Source organism: Thermobia domestica, chromosome 7 (assembly GCF_964235325.1).
Source record: "Thermobia domestica chromosome 7, izTheDome1.hap1.1, whole genome shotgun sequence".
Taxonomy (NCBI): Eukaryota; Metazoa; Arthropoda; class Insecta; order Zygentoma; family Lepismatidae; genus Thermobia; species Thermobia domestica.
In genome coordinates, this window is record NC_137460.1 from 48,438,161 (window position 1) to 48,459,565 (window position 21,405).

Consider the following 21,405-nt stretch of genomic DNA (forward strand, 5'->3'; position numbering starts at 1 on the left):
ACAGTGGAGGAATCAAGGTTAGTCATCCGGAGCGTTAACACGATCTACCAAAAATGTCCCCACGATCTATACAAAAATGTCCTCGCGATCATCAGTTTGGCGATCACTGGCTTAAAGCTTGATTTCTTAAAAGGAACATCGAATGAAATAGGAAAAAAGAATGCTTCATACTTTGTTATTTCGTGTTGATTTACCTTCTTTTTGAACCAACATAGTTAGTAAACTTTACTACATTGTGGTTACATTTGGTAATAGAAAAGTTTTGTTTGTTGTGGGAATATGTACAGCCCAGCGTGCAAAATGAAATATGGTTACTATCATAGAAGTTCAAAAAAGAAATAAAAAAAAAACTTTATAAATGAAAAAGCAAAACACAATTAATTGCTCATAATTGCATGTGTTGGTCACGCTATCACTACAATTGGTTTTTGTTGTTTAACTCTGCGTTCCCCTCTCTCCTTCCAATCACCGTAATTAACTGTTGCAGTGAAGTTCTCGCCAAATAATTTTGAACAAAATTATTGAAACGCTACCGTCCATGACCAAGTTTCTTTTTTTGTTTTATAAAAATCACTATTTCTCCATGCTTATCGACATGTCAAATGCAAATTTAGTAGTTTAACCACCAACGGGAATTTCGATACGCATAAAACAAGTGTTTTTGGGTGAAATAATAATTAGTGAATATAAAATTCTTCGTAGAGCACATTAAATGAACAACTTTCTCCCGTGGAGTTACAGGTTTCAAATTTTATAATTCTGTTTTTGTTGTATAGTTGCCGCTGATTGTAATTACAAATTGAGGTTTCTTCATATATAATACGCACATAGTGAACAGAGAAGTTTTGGTATTTTCAGCGGGGATTAACGTGAACGCTTATATTATTATTTCTGTCAAATCAATTTAACTTATACACAATTTGATAGATAACATCTATTTTTTTTATTTTTTTTTTTTGGAAATTTGAATTATCATTACCACGTTACAACATATACGTAGTATAATGTGTACTCAACAGATGTTAGTATTCTCGTAACATGTAAAGTATATGAAAGGGAAACAAATGGCCGATGCTCGTTTGACAATTCAGGAACACAAGTCAAGTTTTAGAGTTGTCTTTCAAGTTTGAACGTGTTTCAGACGTTCAAAGTTCGTGGAGACATGAGTTTGAAACAATATCCTACTACTTGATAACAGCATTAAAAATTTAGCCATTTTATGGAGAGCGTAAATGCTGTTTACATGTTAGTAATAATTTTGATTAATTCTACGATTACAATTTGTCTATTTCTAGCTACTTGTCCTTAACGGTAAAGGATTATTTTGCCGAGCAAACCTTCTTAAAATTAAAATATGTCTTCTTAATGTGTTTGCAAGTGTTAATTTATATTTATACTTCCACAATGCAACTTATGCACCTTACATGTATTATTCTCGCTTACATGATATGGTGTAATAGCAAATCGTGATATCGGATATTTAACTCTCTAATAGTTAATCTTAACACGAGGTTGAATCAGGCCGGTAGCCAGCCAAAAATGTAGGAGGGATGGCGATCCAACCATATTATAGTTAATTTGCAAGCCAACCGTGAAAATTTTAGGGGGGCCGGCCCCACTAGACCCCCTGGATACGGGCCTGGGTTGAATTATGTAGTGTTTCGAGAGTAATTTTCGCTAGAGCTGTGTACTTTTAGAGTTGTACTAGCAGAATAGTGGTTAAATTACACATTAGTGTTTAGAGGATAAATTTTGGCTAGAGCTGTATACTTTTAAAGTTGTGCTAGATGGATAATGGTTTAACTACATATTACTGTTTCGTGGGTAAATTTTGGCTAGCACTGTATACTTCCAGAGTTGTGCTAAGTGAATAGCGGTTAAATTACATATTAGTGTTTCGAGGGCAAGCTTTGTTCTTTTAGAAATGAAATGCCCGTTAGGCTAAAGGGGCGGATGATTAACAATTTCGACCTGGGCTAATCTAACCTTGTATATTCCAGTATCCTGGAGTTTTTAGACCTTTTTAAAAATACATAACACATTGCTAAATAATAATAGACGCACTAAAAACATTGCAAACAAGATTTTGGACTTTAGATTTTATTATGAATAAATATTTTGGTGATGTAAGAAGGGGTAGTTTGCTACACAGCTGTTTGAAATATGTACGTTTTGAACAAACGAAAAAAAAATTACAATAGAAAAATACATCTACTTGTACAAGAGGTTAGGCCCATAGACGTGTCACAACTGACGATGAATTTCCATCGGCGCTATGCCCTATGCATTCGAAAGCTTTATAACTGCTCGCACTTCACACACCGCTAGACCACTTCCACCTTCAACCACTGCCACGACGCTTCTGAGAGCAGTTGGAAAGTTCCGCTGGCGCATGCGCCAAGCTAGGACCTTACTCTCTCACGTCAAGGCAGTGGCTGCGCGCCACATACGGTATGGGGCGTGGTGGAAATTTACTTTCTGGATGGGCCTCATACAAAAATTTTTATAGAGGCGCAAAATTCGGGACGAGAAAATTATATATAGTGGAAGGAAAAAGTAATAAAAAGTGCTCAAAAATCAAGGAAAGGTAGGGTTTATTTTTGGAACTTTTATTGCGCTTCGCGCCAACCATGGTGGCGCTTCTCAGCTAGTCTGTCGACTTCACTCATATGTACGGGGGGAGGGCGCCGCCGTATACTCTCGATCTGGGCGCTGATTTTACACGGCACAGCGTTGCTCTACTCACCTGCTCTTTAAATTTCGAAATCAGGATCTAAATCTGAATCATCAATTTCGCCTTCCGAGCGGGATTACTTCTAAAATCTTTGATATTTGTTCTATATTCATTTTATTTGCTTCAAACAAGACAACTTCTGTAAAATTAAATAGTTTTCGAAACAAAATATTCCACTATATTATCGAACGTGCTGCAGACAAACGCAGAAAGTTGATCACAACAATCAACCTGCAAAAAGTGTGTTTACTCTTTTATGGATGTCAGGTGAACAGTATTTCTTCAAAAACTGAGTCTCTGTAAGTATTTAATACGGTCAGCAACTGACCGGAACCCTTAATAAGTTTCATAGGGTACGTAAAAAACGAGTTGGACTCGAGCTCCGGCATTTTGGATTAAATATACAAAATGAGACTTGGGATCGAAAGTGTTAAGGCAAATGAATGATGATGGAAGAAGCGATGGAATGATAATGAGACAGGAGACGGGAGTACCCCGAGAAAATCCACGGACACGATGTTGTACACCACAAACTTACGTGGCCGGGATCGAACTAGTGACCACATGCACTAGAGGTGAAAGCTCTACAACTGAGCCAAAATGTTTCCTGTATACTTTTAGAGTTATGCTGGATGAATAGTGATTATATTGTATATTAGTGTTTCGGGGGTAAATTTTTCCGAGAGTTGTGTACTTTTAGAGTTATGCTAGATCATTATTTCACCAATTTATAGCCAAAATTATCACAGGATTTGGGAACGAAGGAAAGCTTACATGGACGCCTGAAGAAAATTTTTTAGGGGGGCTCATCTTCATGATTGTTATATTACGTCTGATATTTAGTATACGTAGTTTGTTATATTACGTATACATTTTCGTGAGCCAGGGGTGCCGGGCCCCACCCTGCCCTCGCCTTCAGGCGCCCATGAAAATTGAGTATCTTTTTTATGCATCATTTAAAAGTAAATTAAATGTAAAAGCGTTTGACAAATATTTGATTTGAGAATATCAGAAAGAATAATACAGTATGCTTTAAATATTTATAGGAAAGGAGGGCAAAGCGGATCACTTAACTTCAAGGGCCTCAAATGGCAACTAAAATTAAGACTAGGAAATCAAAGTTTTGAGGAAATATTTTATGATTATTAAACTTTCAAATAACAATACAATAGTAACAAGGATTGCATATACATAAGTGATATTGCTTAATTACTGAACTACTGCAATTTATTCACTTTGCCCCACCGGTGGGGCAAAGCGGATCATGATAGTGGGGCAAAGTGAATAAGCAAAAACTCATACATTAAAAGTCAGGGTTTAATACAGATATGCAAAATAGAAATTGTATAGAAGAACAATATATGTGTACACAGTCTAAGATAATAAAAGAATGACAACTAAATAAACTGCTTTACCTACCAGAAGATTAAAATGTTTAATATTTTGTGAGTATTAGCCTAACACATTTAAATATAGAATTAACTCTAGACAAAGCTTGCATACACATGATCCCTAAATATGTTTAAAAAGCTCAAGTCCATGGAAGTCTTTTTTTCTTATCAAGTAGGCATCTAGTATCTAGTTTCTTTCAATCTATAGTAACCCTAATGAGTACAATCTACGTAGTAGCAAACAGATTGAAAAACAAAAACAATAATAAGGTTTAGGGCTGAAAATAATATCACATCACACGCTTCGTTTACACCGATCACAAATGTAAATGTCTCGTCCTTTATAATAATCGGTACAGTTTTCGTGAAACCATGACAGACAAAGAGAACACTGAATCCAGTCTTCATTAAGTGGATCTGAATAATATTCATGATGGAACTTGCATTGGTAACTACCAGCGGCGGCTGGTACTATATGTTGCATGGTTGTGCAACCGGATATTTTTTAATACTAAAACTATTTTTAAGTATTAAAGTAGTGTATTAGTAAAAAAATAAACCTCTGCTCTTGAGCGCAAAACAGTATTGATGCATTTCTGAAAAAAAAAAGTCAATTAAAAAACGGAAAGAAAGAGAGAGATTTATATTTCCGGTGGCAGCGAACGTTGCCACTGGAAGCAGTAATATTGAGCATATGACAGCGAGCTCCTATCTCTTAACATGGGGAAGTGGATTTATTCTTGCATCGCTCCTATCTTCCTCTATTGGTCTCATGCGGTTGCCTTTCTTACCGCAACTGGTCAGCTTCTGTAATAGTTACGAATTCCTCCGCTTAGCAGCGCTTGACTCAATTGATAGGGTGAGCGAGATACAGACGCTTGGAAGAAAGAAGTTATTCACAAAACAAACTCGCAAAGAACAAATATAAGTCTGGTGGTAGCAGGGACGGATCCAGGCTGAAAGTTTGGGGGGCGGTCGTTCGAAGTCAATAGATTTTATTTAACATTTATAATACAAAGGTGAAAATTCTTGGGATAAGATTTATTTTAAAAAAAAAAAATCCTATTCTGGGGGGTCGATCGAGTCTCGAAGAAGAAAATGTCTTACTACTGGTCTAATTCCTAGCTCTGTGTCTTTCGTGCACATGTTTCTGTGTTCGATTTCCGGCGGAGAGCATAAATTAATATCAAATCATTCACTTCCAATACTCATCTGTCTTCTTTAGCCTAATTTGCTGGAATGTTAAACTACTTTATTATTATTTTTTTTTCCATTTTCGAAGGAAAACATCTTAGATTTCATGCTTCTTTACAGACAAAAATACGTGGTTTCTGAAAATGGACTTTTTGTACCGTATATTTATACAAAGAAATGCTAACAAAATGCATATTGTCGGAGGAGAGAGGTGTTTCTGGACCCTAAAGAAAATAAAGCGAAAAATATTTGCGGTAGCGATGCTTTCTATTCAGAGAAACTTGGCGAGCAGCATTTCAGATTTCAATAAAGTCATAGAAAAATGTGAAGCCCAAAAGATGGAAGAGAAGATGGACCTTCCATTCTAAAATAATTCATAGTTTATATAATTAAATACTTTTGTTTAACTGCGTGCATACAATTTTCTTGCTTTTTTTCTTCTTTTCGGATTAACGCCATCATCCATGGTTTACAGCACATACTATATATTCGATTTATCTCGTGTTCAATAACATGAGTGTAGAGGTTTTGTATATAAATAGTGTATAAACGTACATTGATATTGGTTGTTTTAAAAAAAAGGAAATAGCTTATATATTAAATCAATATTAGAGAAATAATTTAATCAATAACATACAAATAGAGCTTAAAAGACTTTCCTCTTCATATTTCCTGAATATTTTTGGATAAGACTCAAGAATGCTGGGGGAGGGGAACACTTGCGCGTACCTACATACCTTTATATTGCAACATTGCAACCGGTGCTTGTACAGACTACGAGCCGCTACTGGTAACTACCGTCTCCTTCTGGCGATTTTGAATGTTTTTTATTTGTAATTCAGATGTACTTGGGAGAGCTATAGCCACAGCAAAACATTTCTTCTTGCAGGAGAACCTTAAATGGTAGATTTCCTTCTTTTCTCTGGTACTTCCTTTACGGAAGTTGCACTAGTACTTGGTTCGGTAGACATAGTAGACTTCTTATACTTCTTCGCATTCTTCTGTTTTAAACATTCCTTGATAGGGGTACTCGTTAGTTCCTCTGCACGTAGAGACCTCAAGCTTCCCCCCTCCCCGAACAAAATTTCACCGCACGCCAGTGTAGTTATTAGTACTGAACATGTATGGAACATTTTACGTACATTGATTCGAGGCAAAAAGTAGGGAAACGAAGAAACAAACAAAGAACTGAAGTTAATTAAAATCATTTTAAAAGATGCAAAATCAAACTAATAGTTTCTTAACAGTGGTATAGAATTACATAGGATAAGTTGGATATAGGATAGGTTTAATATAGGATAAGTTGCGTTAATAGCCGCTGCGATTATTTAACTGAACTCCTATTCTAACCCAACTAACTACTACAACAACTGTTGATGTTACTCTACTATGACTACCACCACCACTACTACTATTACTACTACTATGTTTTTGTTCGACGAATGTTAACGGAACAAATTCAATATGAATTTCAATATTCAAATTAGCTGTGTTGCAACGTATACGTACCGTTAATACCACATTTAGTGCCAAACAGATGTTCTAAAACAGTACTGCATTATGCTTGGGGCAAAGTGAATCGCTATTCGCTTTGCCCCTTCTAAAATTATTCTCTTTGCCTCACACTACCACATGAGACAAAAGACTGTCTACAGCATATGGACGACGTATTTACGATAATTCTCAAACATGATAACAAAGGTAAGATCCCACTCTGTCCATGCATAGTGTATTCGCAAACATTCTACGGAATAGTAAGAAAATATTTCAAAATCCTTAACTCTTGAATTTTTTAGCAAAATGCGTATTTTCTTTTTTTCCCCTCTCTCGTCTAAACAACAACACGTACACACAAAACAGTAACGTCCTTCTCTTCTTTCACTAGTGACGTCATAAACTGGGGCAAACATTTCCTGCCCTCTGTTTTCAGTTGACTGTAAATTGCGTTATTCGCTTTGCCTCATATATCCACTTTGCCCTCTACTGTAAAATTATGAAATGTTCTGTTTGATTTATTGTTAAATTCTATTAGCTATAAATTTATAGTAATATAAGATTTTAGCTAAAGTCTATAAATTGTTTAGCTACTTTTTGCCGCATCCTGTTGGTAATATTGCTTTAAAAAATACTCTGCTTTTAGAATGGTACCATTTGTGATGTAAAAAAAGGAAACATCCGGAAAATGTAGTACAGCTGCAAGTCTTGCTTCTTCAGCTATGGTTTTAGAAAAACATTCAAAAAACGCTCAGTCAGTGCACAAGTGCAGGAAACTTGTACTGTGTTTTAGAGTAATGCGTAATTAACTTGTGATATATACACTGAAAAAAAATGACTTGGTCAGAAATACCTAATTTTTTTGGTCAGGGCATTTGGTCACATTATTTGTTTTTCAAACCAAAATTTGGTCATTTATACCAAACGTGTTTGGTCATTAACACTATATTTTTTTTGGTCTGAACATTTGATTGATTAATTTTGTTATGCCAACCAAACCTTAAGTAATTTGGTTTTCCTGACCAAAATATTTAGTTTCAAGGTCACGTGTACCTACTTGACTTCTGGGTAGTCACGAGAAGCAAGTGACAGCTGGACTAGAGGTTAGTGCGTAAACATGACTAGCGTATTGTTTTGTATTTGTATAAGAATCCCAAGGAACACAATAACTATGATACATATGAAAAGTGACTATCTGTTTGGCTGTGGGGAATGTAATCAACATATTATACAGATGGGAATTACTGCAGCTAATCAACCCGTTTCTAGGTAAGCCTACTTTTTCGTATATATTACTTTATTGTTAGGTAATGTATAATTGGTTATTTTAGTGGCCGTAAATTTGCACGAAAAAAAAAAAGAAAACGAGTAAAAATAATTGTTCGTATTATGAGATATGTTTTCATCCAACCTACACGTAATATTTTCATATGTACTAACTTTCCATTAGCATATTTAAGAATTTCTTGCTTTGTTACATTTTCGTTAGGGAAAAAGTTCCCATGATTTTTATGAAAACCATCGTATTATCTTCAGTTTAGTACTTGTAACCAAAGTATTTGGAAATTGCTACCAAATATTTAGATCAATCAAGTTTTGTATAGGTCATTCGGTTGAATTCACTAACCGAATTACAGGTTTAGTATCTACAACAAAATTATTTTATTTCAAGAACCATACCTGGATCATCTTAACCAAATATTTTTGTATTTCCAACCAAATCCTAAATATTTGGTCAGGATTACCAAATGCATATTAGGCACAGGTAATCAAATACTAGGTTGTTGTAACCAAACAAATCGTAACCAAAATATTTTGTACTGGTGACCAAACGTTTGGTTGGCGCTATATTAACTAAACAGTTTGGTCACCAGCACCAGTTTTTTTGTTCAATCTGATCAAACCTTTTTTTTTTTTCAATGTAAGTTTAGCACTAAAACATACACAATATAGAGCTTTTTTCGTTAATGCATTCTTCCTTCTACGAAATTATACTAATTGAAGTTTCAAAATTTCTAAATGTATTTCTTTGAGGGAATAATTCCCTCCGAGTCTCCCCTGAACTTATAACTGATCGTCATAGTATACAGCAGAATCACACTTTTACATCCAGACCACAAGAAGTTATACCTTAAACAATTATTTGATAATTTTGTATGTACGTCGTTTCTTTAAAAATACTTTAAAATTTTTATCTTTATAGAAAGCGTGTATATTGTACAACATTAGTTTCAGCTTAATAGTGGCGTGTAGGGGAGAGCGGGGCTAGTATTGACAAGTGCAAGTAGTGACAAAACAGATATATTCTCTTCTGTGAGGTAGCAACAATGAGTGACGCCACTGCAAGTTTCAGAATTTGGTGCGTAGTAATCGAGGTGAAGTTGGAGGCAACACATTGTCGCGCGTTGATACTATAGTGAATTTAGTGTTTTTAGTGCACAAAAGTAAAATTTAGGGAATCCTTTGGAACAGTGTCAGTTGAGGCTTATGGTGAGGTAAGTAAAAATAGTTATTATACCTGTAGGAAATAGTGTTCCCTATATTAGTTCATATGATATGTTGGAAGCAACACGTTGTTGTTTTAGTTCGTCACACTGTGAAACAAAGAAAGGGAGGAGTGGGGCTAGTTGTGACACGTGACATGGGGAATGTTGTGACATTGTTGCAACTTACCCCACCTGTGAACTGTTAGGGTTTAGGTGAGTGTATTCGGACAAGGTGTTATGTACGTTTTATCGGGCAAGGTGTTAATTTATAGCAAAAACGATTGAAGGACGTAACGATATTCATGTTTATGTTTGTAAAGAAAATTAGGTTGAGTTTGAAGAATTGAGCCATGTGTGGCTGAGATTTTGGTAGTAGTTTTAAGTGATTAAGTGAGGTTTGAGTTCAGGTTATATGAATCATTTGATGAGTAGTTAACTTGTAGAAGCTACAAAGTATAAAATACAAGGTTGTATTATTTGAGAAGTTGATGTCTCTGAACCTTAGTGATTGTCATGTGTATGTGTATTTATCCAGAGACTTATACGCATATTAAAGATTGAAATAAGCTTGAGACGAGTTTCGATATTCATTTTATTAGTAGTTTCTCATACGGATAACTTTAGTAGTAAACAATTAGCGTTTAAGTACACGGCATAGGTCTTGAATAGCCCAACATGAACTTATGTTCTATTTTTGTTTCATTTTCAGAGATGGTTCGTAATTATAAACGGAAAACAAAGAGAGCTAAATCAACTATAGAGGACTATGAAAAAGCTGTGAAGGAAGTGGAATCAGGTGCATGCAGCTTACGTAAAGCACAAGAAATCTTCCGTGTGACTTGAATGTCCCTGCTTAGATATATGAAGAAAGAGAATAACAGAAATGATGTTGTCACTATGGGATACGTACAGTTTTCTCCGAATCTCAAAAGAGTTGTGCGATTATGCACTGTCAGCTTCCAAGATATTTTATGGAATTGGTCCTCTTGAACTAAGAAGTTTATACAAGAGCAATTAAATAAAGACAAAAGAATAAAAAGTAAGGGGTTTAAAAAGTCTGTTTGAAACTACTGGCAGTAGAAAAGAACAACGCAGAAGAAATCCTGTATTAACTATATGACTCCGAGTCTTCTGAAGATGATGATGATTGTTTATGTTTAGTGTGCTTCTAACGCTTCAGCAAATCAGCATATGAACATGAATGGGTTCAATGCTTGGATTGTAAAAAGTGGGTTCATTTGAACTACACAAATAACGGTCCCTATTATGTTTACCTTAATTAACAATCTGATGCTTAAATTATGATTAATTTTTCATTGACCTAGTTCAGTTTGCCTAAAATCAGCCTGTATATTCGGAATTTTTGAAAGATAATGTTTTATATTAACATGTGCTTGAGTTATTTTTAAAGCTTATGTTATTCACACAATCGTTATACATTCTGCATTTTAACTTGTACTAAATTGTGGTTGGATTTAGTTTTTCTTTTAAAAGTCAATATTCAACCTTTGAAGGATTGTCAGTTTATATTGTAAGATTCATTTTGTTGGGGTGTTTTCTGGGAAGTATTCATTGGTTACATTGTTATTTGTAAACAAATAGATTTTCTTTCAGTAAATAGTATATTGCAGTGGTAAGTATTAATGTCAATGTTTTATAAATGTTATCACTACCTGCCCCATATTGTGCCAAACGATATGGTTGTGTATGAAAATAATTTACTATAAAACGATTATGTCAATCCCGAGAGTTTTATGTTTGGCAGCTGCCAAAAGGTCTAAGCTTTAGTAAGCAAGTGTTAATATTTTAGAAATAAATTTTGTTAAGAAGTTACAAGGTTGTAAGTAAAAATTGTCACAACTAGCCCCGCTCTCTCCTATATCACCAGTATCAATTTTATCTTAACAGAAGACGTGTATATCGTACAGTATGTATAATTTAAGTAGGTGTCCTGCAAATCGGGCAGCACCAGTTTCACATTAATAGATGGCGTATTTATCGTACAACATTAGTTTTATCTTAATAGATGAAATGTATATCGTACAACATCAGTTTCTCTTAATAATGACTGGTATATCATAAGCACCAGTTACAACTTAAGAGATGAGGTGTGTATCGTACAACATCAGTTTCTCTTAATAATGACTGGTATATCGTAAGCACCAGTTACAACTTAAGAGATGAGGTTTGTATCGTACAACATCAGTTTCACCTTAATAGATGACGTATTTATGGTACAACATAGTTTTATCTTAATAGATACGGTGTATATCGTACAACATCAGATTCATCTTAGTAGATAAGATATTTATCGTACAACATCCGTTTTATCTTAATAGATGAAGTGTATATCGTACAACATCAGTTTCATCTTAGATGGCGTATTTATCGTACAACATCAGTTTTATCTTAATAGATGACGTATTTACCGCACAGCATTAGTTCCTCTTTAACAGATATCTTAAATATCGTACAGTATCGGTTTTCAAATTTAAAATAAAGTTTATTTTGTTCAGCACAAATTAGACCTGTAAAAGATTGTGTGTAGATTTCGAGAAATATACAGGGTGAACCTGCAAGATGTACACTAATTCCGGGAGGTGATTCGTGACATCAAAAGAAGTCAAAAATTACTCTTGCACATTATCAAATTCCGAGTCGTGTACAAGTGGCAAGAGTGTCAACTTGGAATCGAAAATCAAATCGTGATAATTGGAACAAAACAGAAAGGTGTGCACGCACTTCAGAAAGCGATTCGCAACATCAAAAGAAGACAAAAAAAAAAAACTTCTTGCATGTTGTTGAACTCCGCGTCGTGTACGCTGTGCACATCTTTCTAATTCTTTTCAATTGTCAAGGTTTGAGCTTCGATTCCAAGGTGGCACTCCTGTCACTCGTACACGACTCGGATATCGACAATATACAAGAGGAATTTTTGTCTTCTTTTGATGTCACGAATTACCTCGCGGAGTTTGTGCACATTTTTCAGGTTCACCCTGTATATATAGGCCTACATATAATATCTAGATATTTCCTTGTACGTTAACAACATTTCAGAATGCACATTTATATTACGAAACGTTTAAGTTCAGAAATATTGTCTCATGTCTGTGATTCAGAAGAATAAATTATCAATAAGTGCTCAAAGCAACGGTAGAAAGCTGAAAAGAAGTATTACTCTATATTTTTATTTCCTAAACAGATTTCGAATTTGAAATCAAAACTAGAAACATACGATTTGATGATTGAGTGTTTCGGTTTTAAAAAATACGTTTTCCACTTCGGTGGAGTATCTCGCTGTTTCGTTCAGGTTCTCCTCTGCTATACAAGAGAATGTGCTTCTGATATCTTCGCCATATTTTATCCAAAAGTGTCAAACAACAAAAGAGAAATCGATGTTCACAAAATTTATGTTTTTGTTTTTTAAAGTGGTAAACAACGAAAAACCGATTTGAGTAAACACAATAATTCTTTGCTCTCTGATAATGTACAAGAAAAAAAACTTTTTTTGTACTTTAAAAGGATAAATTATAGACTATAGTAGTTTTTTCCTACATATTTGTTAACAGCCATTGATAAATATTACGGTACTCAAATATATTATCAAAATCTTAATCATGCTGCATATCTCCACCATTTTTGGTTATTAAGTTCCCATTGATTGATGTGTGAAAACTATTCTTTTAATTTCTTTGAAACGAACTGAAGTAATTATGTTTGCTGATAGCAGGCGCGCACCCACATATGTGGAGGAAGGTGTTACAATTTTAATTAATGTATGTTTCATTACTCAATTGGCAAGATAAGTTAAGAATATTATAAATTGTGATTATAATATTGATTATTGACAGCTCGACAATGCGATACATGAATCTGAAAAGTCCTTAAAATAAAATTTCAAGTATACTTGTGATTGCAAAGGGTTATTACGTGTGGAACTTGTGAAAATAAGCTACAAAATGCATTTGAATAGTCAAAATAAAAAAGGAATACAGTCAAGAAACCCGGATGAAAACGAAGGCGCCAGAATTTGCTGTATCACAAGCACTGCTAAGAGACAACAAACTAGAAAGCTGAATACAGTGATATCTATCGGGAAAATTCTTGTAAATAACAACTGCAACAGCGGTATCTGGCGGAAACGCACTGAAACAAAAGGAGTATAAGTGTCGTTTTAAAACATATACGGGTAAACAGAAGTTAACACGAGAATACTCGGGATTTTATATTCTCTATAAAGTTAAGCGCCCGAGTATTCTTGGGCTTTTATGTTAAGAGGTTAAACTATCAAAATTCCTGTTGGTTTCAAAGAAAAAATAAATTCCATGTAAGACAACAATGGGCTGCAAATAGGAAGAAAACTCAAACTACATATGAATACAATAATACATAGGCAATGAGCACCTTGGTCAACACTGCATGTAAACGGAAGGGTACTAATATACTTTATTATTCAAATGCAATACGGATTTTAAAATGAAATAGTCCTAATTGGTTTTATATACATTTAAAAATTATTTTAGGTTAACTTCATCCAGAAAGTGATAGAGTTATTGCGCTCAAAGATAACTTTATATTTTGACAGCTTCAAGAAAACTTCTCCTGTTCTTCAATACAATATATTTGTCTTGCTTTAGTAAATTTTCATGTTTCATTCTTCATTTAGTTTCTTACTCAACTTTCCTAATACCTCTTACCAGTATTGTTTCTTTTCTGCCACCTAGGGTCCACTAACTCCGTAATAACAGCGACGACGCAGATATTGGGAGGGACCAATTTATCAGAGGTGATTGTGTAGATTAAGAATTTGGGGGACTCTATAAGATTATTTTACATCACTTATATTAAATAATACTTTACTGTATTCTAGAATACTGTTTTCTTGGTACATGCGCAAATAACTGTGTACAGATTTATAAAATGCCGGCAAATTGATATAAGAACAATTATTCAGGCAAGAAACACACATCAACGTATTCTAGGGTAGGTTAGGGTAGGTTAGGTTACAATAGTAAAATAGGGTAAATTTCGTAGGTAGGGTAGGGTGATAGAGTAGGGTAGAGTAGAGCAGGTTTACGTTAGTGGAGTAGAGAGAGGCTAGATTAGTAGAATACCGGTAGGTTTGGTTAGGGTAGGTGTTGTTTTGTTACTAGAGTAGGTTATGTTATGTTAGCTTCTGTGATATAATATCAAATATCTTAATGTGGGTTGGCAATGATCAGTAGTGCTAACCCGTGTGAAAAAAATTGTGTTTTTCCTTTACTTCTTGTCAAAAAGAGATAAAGGAAATTTTCCTCGAAATTTGCAGCATATGTGGAATTTTTCATACGTCACCAACGCAACTAAAATTCTCTTTTGTCGAGAAGTAAACTGAGTGTTTAATAAGCATGAAATCAGTTTTAATTTTCAAAGTTTGTTACCGAGAAAATGCATGCTAGTACGGAAGCGATTTTGTACAGTGATTTGGTATCGTATTTAAAAAAAAAAAAGAAAGAAAGAAAGAAAGAGAGAGGGAGGGAGAATAAGAAGAAAGAAAAGAAAAGCATCAAGGAACATAAATTGTGCTTTGATATTTAGAAACGGAAAAGAAGTAATTAGCGTAAGAAAATTAAAAAAAAAAAAAACGAGTAACAACCAACTTCGGAAAGTCCCACACGAAATGACTGAAGATTCTTCACTGGAGAATAAAGCATTTCTATTATCATTACGTTCAGTAGAAGATGATGACTGAAAGACGCAATGACAAAACTAAATTCTAACAACAAAATTGTTTCCCTCAACATTTTTTCAATTCTTTCTTTCAAGTAAAGAGAAAAGCTTATTTCTAAACTATCACTAAATGTAGAAGATCGATGATTACAGATAAATCACTCATACATTGAAGAAAGTGTGTTATAGAATAGCTTCGTTTTTTTTTTCCACATTTTGTAAGTTTTTAAATTTTTATAATGTGTGAAATTCAACAGCAAAATGGGACCTTTTGTCTCTCAAGATAGAACTTTCTAAAGTTTCAGGTTAGCATCAGTATACAGCGGTTACAGTCACTGAGGAAATGCTAGAGTTTTTGGTATGTACATGCTCAATCGTTTTCATAATATAACGTATACCCAGCTCCATATGTACACTCATGTCCAAAATTATTGTCGCATGTCTATAAATATGTTTTTGTAGGAATATAATTTCATAACAAATTCGCCCTTTATTTCTTATAATTTTGGTATGTGTATAATCGGCAAAGACATGTATGTGGCAAATTTCACGTCAAAAGAGCAGTAAATAAGAACAATAAAGCGAAAACAAAACTTTCTTGTCCATTTAGCAACATTTTGTTTCACTCATTCTAATTTTCGTATTTATAATTCTTTTCCTATGAAATTTACCACAAATATACATTTCCCGATTATACACATAGTATCAGTATTCAAAGTACCCTGCAAAATTATTCTCAAATTATATTCTTACAATAAGACAGTTATAGATATACGACAATCATTTTGGACATGAGTGTACATTCCTTCTTTCGTAATGTTAACGTGGGTACATGCTAGACAATAAAAATATTAGGTAGGTATACGCTGTATACTCCCGATTACGCCCCATTACGTCCCTGGTTACAGCTGAAATGCCAGCTTCGATAGTCCAACTGATGTATAGGCCGTTATCGTGAAAGAGGATAACGCCTCTCGTAGGAAGACTGTAACTTTTGATCTTCTTTCGTAGTGCACGGCTGTTGAGTTATCAATGAGCTTACATGGCATAACCTCATTCAAACAGATCCGTTAAGTTTGGATCGAAGGAAATTGTAGAATGACGGTATTTTACTAACTTTGGCTAAATTTCTTTTGACTTTTCTGTAAATATGACTCTTGTAAAGATAATTCTAAATCTATTACTGTACTATTTCTTCTTAATTTCTGGATTACGTAGATTGTTTAGAATCATACCGAATAGGAAGTAGCCACTTTCCCTACACGTACTCTATTGGCGTAATGACACCTGTTTTCAGCCTAAACAATCAAAGTATACGAATCAACAGAAGGTACTTGAGATATCAACACTGCACCTTCTAAGTTTGATTTTTTCCCCTTACGAACAAAACGTTAACGTTACATAATCTATCATATATACTGCCAAATGGTTACAGCTGCAGCTAAAAATGTCAAACAAAGAGGCTGGTAAGCTTTATATAGAACTTATAAAAGCGATTTTTATTTGTGACATTACAAAAGAAATAGCTGTAAAAAAAATGGATTTATTATCTTAAACGAGAGGATATCTTTTAATGAGATTCCAGCTCATCAAAAGACCTACGGAAGAAAAAGAAGTTACCAGCATCTGTACACCTTCTGTTTTATTGTTCAAGTTAGCAACGCCATAATTGCACGTCTAGATGCAAAATTAAACTTTCTTTTTTTTTAATTTTTAAATAAAAGATGGTACTTAACGAGAGCATTTAATTTCTCCAGAAAATTGAGATTCTTTTTGTCTAATTCATTAATATTGAAACCACCCCGTTTCTTTACCTTTCCGATATTAACTGAAAACTTTAGATAATATGATCATTATTTGATAATACGTTGTTATTTTTAAATTTAACAGCCAAACTGCACAATGAATTGGTATGGATGGCGAAATAATTCGATTTGATTTCAGTTCTTCAGTGATTATATTAGACTTCAAAGAGCATAAGGACTGGTTATCCTGATGAACCACTCCCTATATTTCTAATGGAAATTAAAGTCGTTACCACAATGTAACAAAAGTGACTGCGACACTGCCGGCTGCAGTTGTAACTAACTGCATCGTCTGCTACTGGCAGTAGCTAAGCGTATCATTGGCTAATTCTATCAGACTCACGCGCTCTGAATGATTTGATTCGTTCTTGCTTTTTAGTAGTTCGTAGTATCCAACTTCCTTGAGTGGCGGCGCCACAGTCTTCACAGTTTCAACGGAAAGAGCAGCTGAAACCTCTCATACTATATTATTACTTTATGAGGAGAAGCTTATTCAAGTTCTGATAAATGTATAAAATTAGGACATTATTTTAACAATTGGGGAAATAGTTCAATCCTATTCATAAAATACAGGGTGTCCCACATAAAACCGGTACGCCTCACGTACCGATTAATCATCTCTAGTTAAATTGCTAGTGAGGTGACAACACTGTCTCGAAAGTTGGCCACACTGCACTTTAACGGAAAGTTGAGTGCAACAGTGTGTTCGTTCGTTTTAGGGATGGCCAAAATTTTCCGGAATCCGGATTCCGGAAATTTTGTTTTCCGGAATCCGGATTCCGGAAATTTTGTTTTCCGGAATCGGAAAATTTACTTTCCGGAATTCGGAAAAATTCCGGATTTCGGAAAAATTCCGGATTTCGGAAAAATTCCGGAATTCAGAAAAAATCCGGATTTCGGAAAAATTCCGGAATTCAGAAAAATTCCGGATTTCGGAAAAATTCCGGAATTCAGAAAAATTCCGGAATTCGGAAAAATTCCGACATTCGGAAAAAATCCGGAATTTAGAAAAAATCGGAATTTTTCCGAGATCCGGAATTTTTCCGATTTTACTTTCCGGATTCCGGAAAGTAAAAATTCTGGAATTGGCCATCCTTAGCTAGTAGCTGTTAAAAGAGAAACACAATAATGAATAGGCTATATATACTGTATTAATTTCTTGTAGTTGGATATGTCTTTATCATTTACGTAGACAATTGCTACTGCAGTTATTTACTACTTTATGAGAAAGGTCTTATTTTCACACACAAAAAAGTCGCCGGTATGTCTCAAACATTATCGCGTTCCCACCTGCAGCTGCTCCAAAGCACTGCAAGCAAACTACTTTTTAACCAGGCGAAAGGCAGTGAAGGAAAATAAATCTCAACAAATATTCTAATAACATTCGCTTATTGTCAACATACCTACAGTGAGCGCAGAAAGTGTTCGTACACCGTGCATACTTTATATTGAAAACAGCTAGCATGAGAACGGAAGGTGGAAAATATATATATAACCAGAATTAAGACTACACATTCATACATTTTATTTCTATATACAAGAGAAAGGCCAAACAAACACAATCACTGTTTTGTTCAGAAGAAAAGAGAGAATTCCTTTTTTGTAAACGCAAAAAGTCACCGTACACTTATGATAGAATTAATGCTTATAAAGTATATTACGTTATTTAATATTTTGTGGGATTACCCTGTGTGTTAATGATTGTCTGTAGTCTTCGTGGCATTGATTTCACCTGTAGTAGTTCGTAGTTCTGTAGCTTCGGGACTGATTATGTCCCATTCTTCTTGAATAGCTTTTGTTAGGCCTTCTTTAGTAGACAAGCTGTGCCTTCTGATTCTTGTCTCCAGAACAGATCATAGATGTTTTATGGGGTTCATGTCTGGGGATTGGGGAGGTGTGCGAAGCTGTTTCAAGGTATTATAGTCAGGGGCGGATCCAGAGGGGGGCGGTCGCTCTCCCCACAAGAGGAAACTCTTATTTTATATATAAATAAACCCATCCATAACAAGTTTGGAGCTCCTAAAAGTAGCAGTATTACCGCCGACCGCCCCCCCCCCAGAAGTCCGTCCTGGATCCGCCCCTGGCAAACCTTGCAGACAGGCCTCCTTCAACAGTACAAACAATAATTGCGATGTATAATGTTTCTATCACTGTGCGAAACCATAAAAAAATAATAGTAATAAAAAAAAGAACTGGAAGACAAAGAGTGTTGAGTGAACAAGTTAAACGTTACATTATTAGGGAAAGAAAAAAGGTTCCAAAAAGTAGTGCTGTGCAATTGGCAACGGATCTGGAAACACGCGGTGTTAAAGTATCAGCCAGTACAGTGCGGAATATTTGCAGGGTATCATGGTCGGATAGCCAGGAAAATGTTCTGGGTGAACAAGACAAATCGTATAAAGAGACTAAAGTTTGAAAAAGAGTATAAAGATAAGGGATCAGGCTTCTTTCTGGAATAGGGTCATATTTTCGGACGAAAGTAAATTTAATTTTATCGAGTCCAATGGGAGGCGTATGGTATGGCGCAAGGTGAATACAGAGATGAATCCTCAAAATCTCGTCCCTAAAGTAAGACACGGAGGAGGGTCCGTGCTCGTCTGGGGTTGTATGAGTGCCTCAGGAGTGGGTCGTCTCCACCTTATCGATGGAGTGATGATCCACAAAGTGTATATTAACATATTAAAGGAATATCTCCATACTAGTGTGCAGAAGATGGCTCTTGAAAACAATTTATTGTTCAGCAAGACAACGACTCCAAACATACAGCGGAAAATACTCGATTGTGGCTACTCTAAACAGGGGCGGATCCAGGACGGACTTCTGGGGAAGGGGCGGTCGGCAGTAATACTGCTACTTTTAAGAGCTCCAAACTTGTTATGGATGGGTTTATTTATATATAAAATAAGAAAGTTTCCTCTTGTGGGGGGGGGGGCGATGGCCCCGATCGCCCCCCTCTGGATCTGCCCCTGAGGTTTGCTATCTTTCTCAAAGACTTACCCTTCTTATGCACTTTAATAATTACTTTTCTTGTCTCCTCATTTGTTTCTGTTCGGTTGCTTCCCATTTCGACAGCCCACCGTGCAGTTTTTTTCACTCCTATTCACAACTAAACTCATTCTGTTACTCGTCATACTATACAGAGGTGTATACTCAGGTGAATACTAGTGAACCCCAGTTGTGGTATCTTTGTTTCGTATTCGTACATCAGGTGTACGATCACTTTTTGCGTCTACTCTATACATTTTCTACGGAATTTATTTACTTTCTGACCATTAAACTTGTCTTTGTGGTTCTTTATTGATATATTCATAAAGCTTAGTTTTCATTATTCATATTGTGTGTGTTATTACACTTCTTAAATTTTCTGTTTCTTTTTCGCAGGCATTCTCGTTTCAATAGCATAGGTGTACGAACACTTTCTGCGCTCACTGTATGTACAGTAAATACAAATTTATAATTTTTGACTACGAAGTATACAATGTAATTGTTCAATAATTAACATAAGCAGGCATTCATTAATTTATATTAATATAATAGTTAACAAAACTAATAAGCGGGTGATTGATGACTCAGTGGTAGAGTTTTCATCTATGGTATTCTAACCCAGGACATGTGGGTTTTCGATGGCTAATTTTGTGTTCGAAAATTTTCCCGGTGGTACTCTTGGTTCCCTTTCTTATATTTGTTCCATTATCACTCATTAACGAATTTAATTTATCAAAACTCTATAGCCATATACTCATTCTGTCCGTCAGTGAAACAAACAGTCTCAAGAACTATCTGATGGATTACCAATCAATTTTGGCCATGATGTACAGAGTCAATAGTTAAGAATCGAGTTCCCTGATGAATGTAATATTCAAACCGGAAGCGGTACAAATCAACCATTTCCGGTTTTAACGTTAATCATTATATAGTAAATATGGTAATAGATAGCGAGAAGCGGTTTCCAGTAATCGACATATATAACATTCATGTAGATAGAATGTTACCCAGTTTGTGCATCTGCTGAAAATAATGAGCTTAGGTATTTAGAGAGCATTTTCCGCTTTAGAAAATGTGTGCTTGGTAAAGAATGTAGAGAATTAGCTGAGTCAGGCACGTAGCTAGAATATGGTAATAGGAAGGGGGGGGGTCTGTCACGAAATACTGTGGTTATTTACCAGGGGCTCAATCATTCTAAACTATTTTATTGGCAACATATATTGGTTCGTTTAGCCAAGATTTCTAATGGGGCTATGATATGAAATACTGTGGTTACACACCAGAGGCTCGATCAATCTAAATATTTTACTGACAACATACCCATATTGATTGGTTAGGACAATAAAATGAGGATATATTAGTAAGTATTTTAATAAGAAGCTATGAAGAAATCTCGAGTAAAAGAATATAAAAAAGTATTGAAAAAGATATCGTCTTCCGAGGTCATTCGAACGGTGTCGAGAATTTTGCGTCTGGGAAGTTTGCGCCCTACCTCAAGAACAGGGAAAATTGCGCCTGCGATGTACCTCCACCGGGAAGTTTGAGCCCTGCGAAATAAAAGAACCTATTGGAGCTTACGCATTTCCTCGGAGGGGCTGACATTACAG

General features: G+C 35.1%; 1 protein-coding gene and 1 long non-coding RNA gene across 15 annotated transcripts in view; one reads left to right on the forward strand and one right to left on the reverse strand.

Moving 5' to 3' along the window:
* Positions 1-21,405, reverse strand: part of LOC145690064 (uncharacterized) — a 1,134,032-nt gene that overhangs the window by 674,637 nt on the left and 437,990 nt on the right. The gene's annotated exons all lie outside the window — the stretch shown is intronic.
* LOC145690066 (uncharacterized) overlaps positions 1-21,405 on the forward strand; it is a 905,981-nt gene that overhangs the window by 288,758 nt on the left and 595,818 nt on the right. For 2 of the 13 annotated variants that reach the window (XR_014132162.1, XR_014132166.1), the window contains one exon: positions 10,009-11,154. The exons of the other annotated variants lie outside the window; for them this stretch is intronic. This is a non-coding gene — a long non-coding RNA (uncharacterized LOC145690066). Of the gene's footprint in view, positions 1-10,008; positions 11,155-21,405 lie in introns of those variants that run through there. 13 annotated transcript variants of the gene reach the window in all.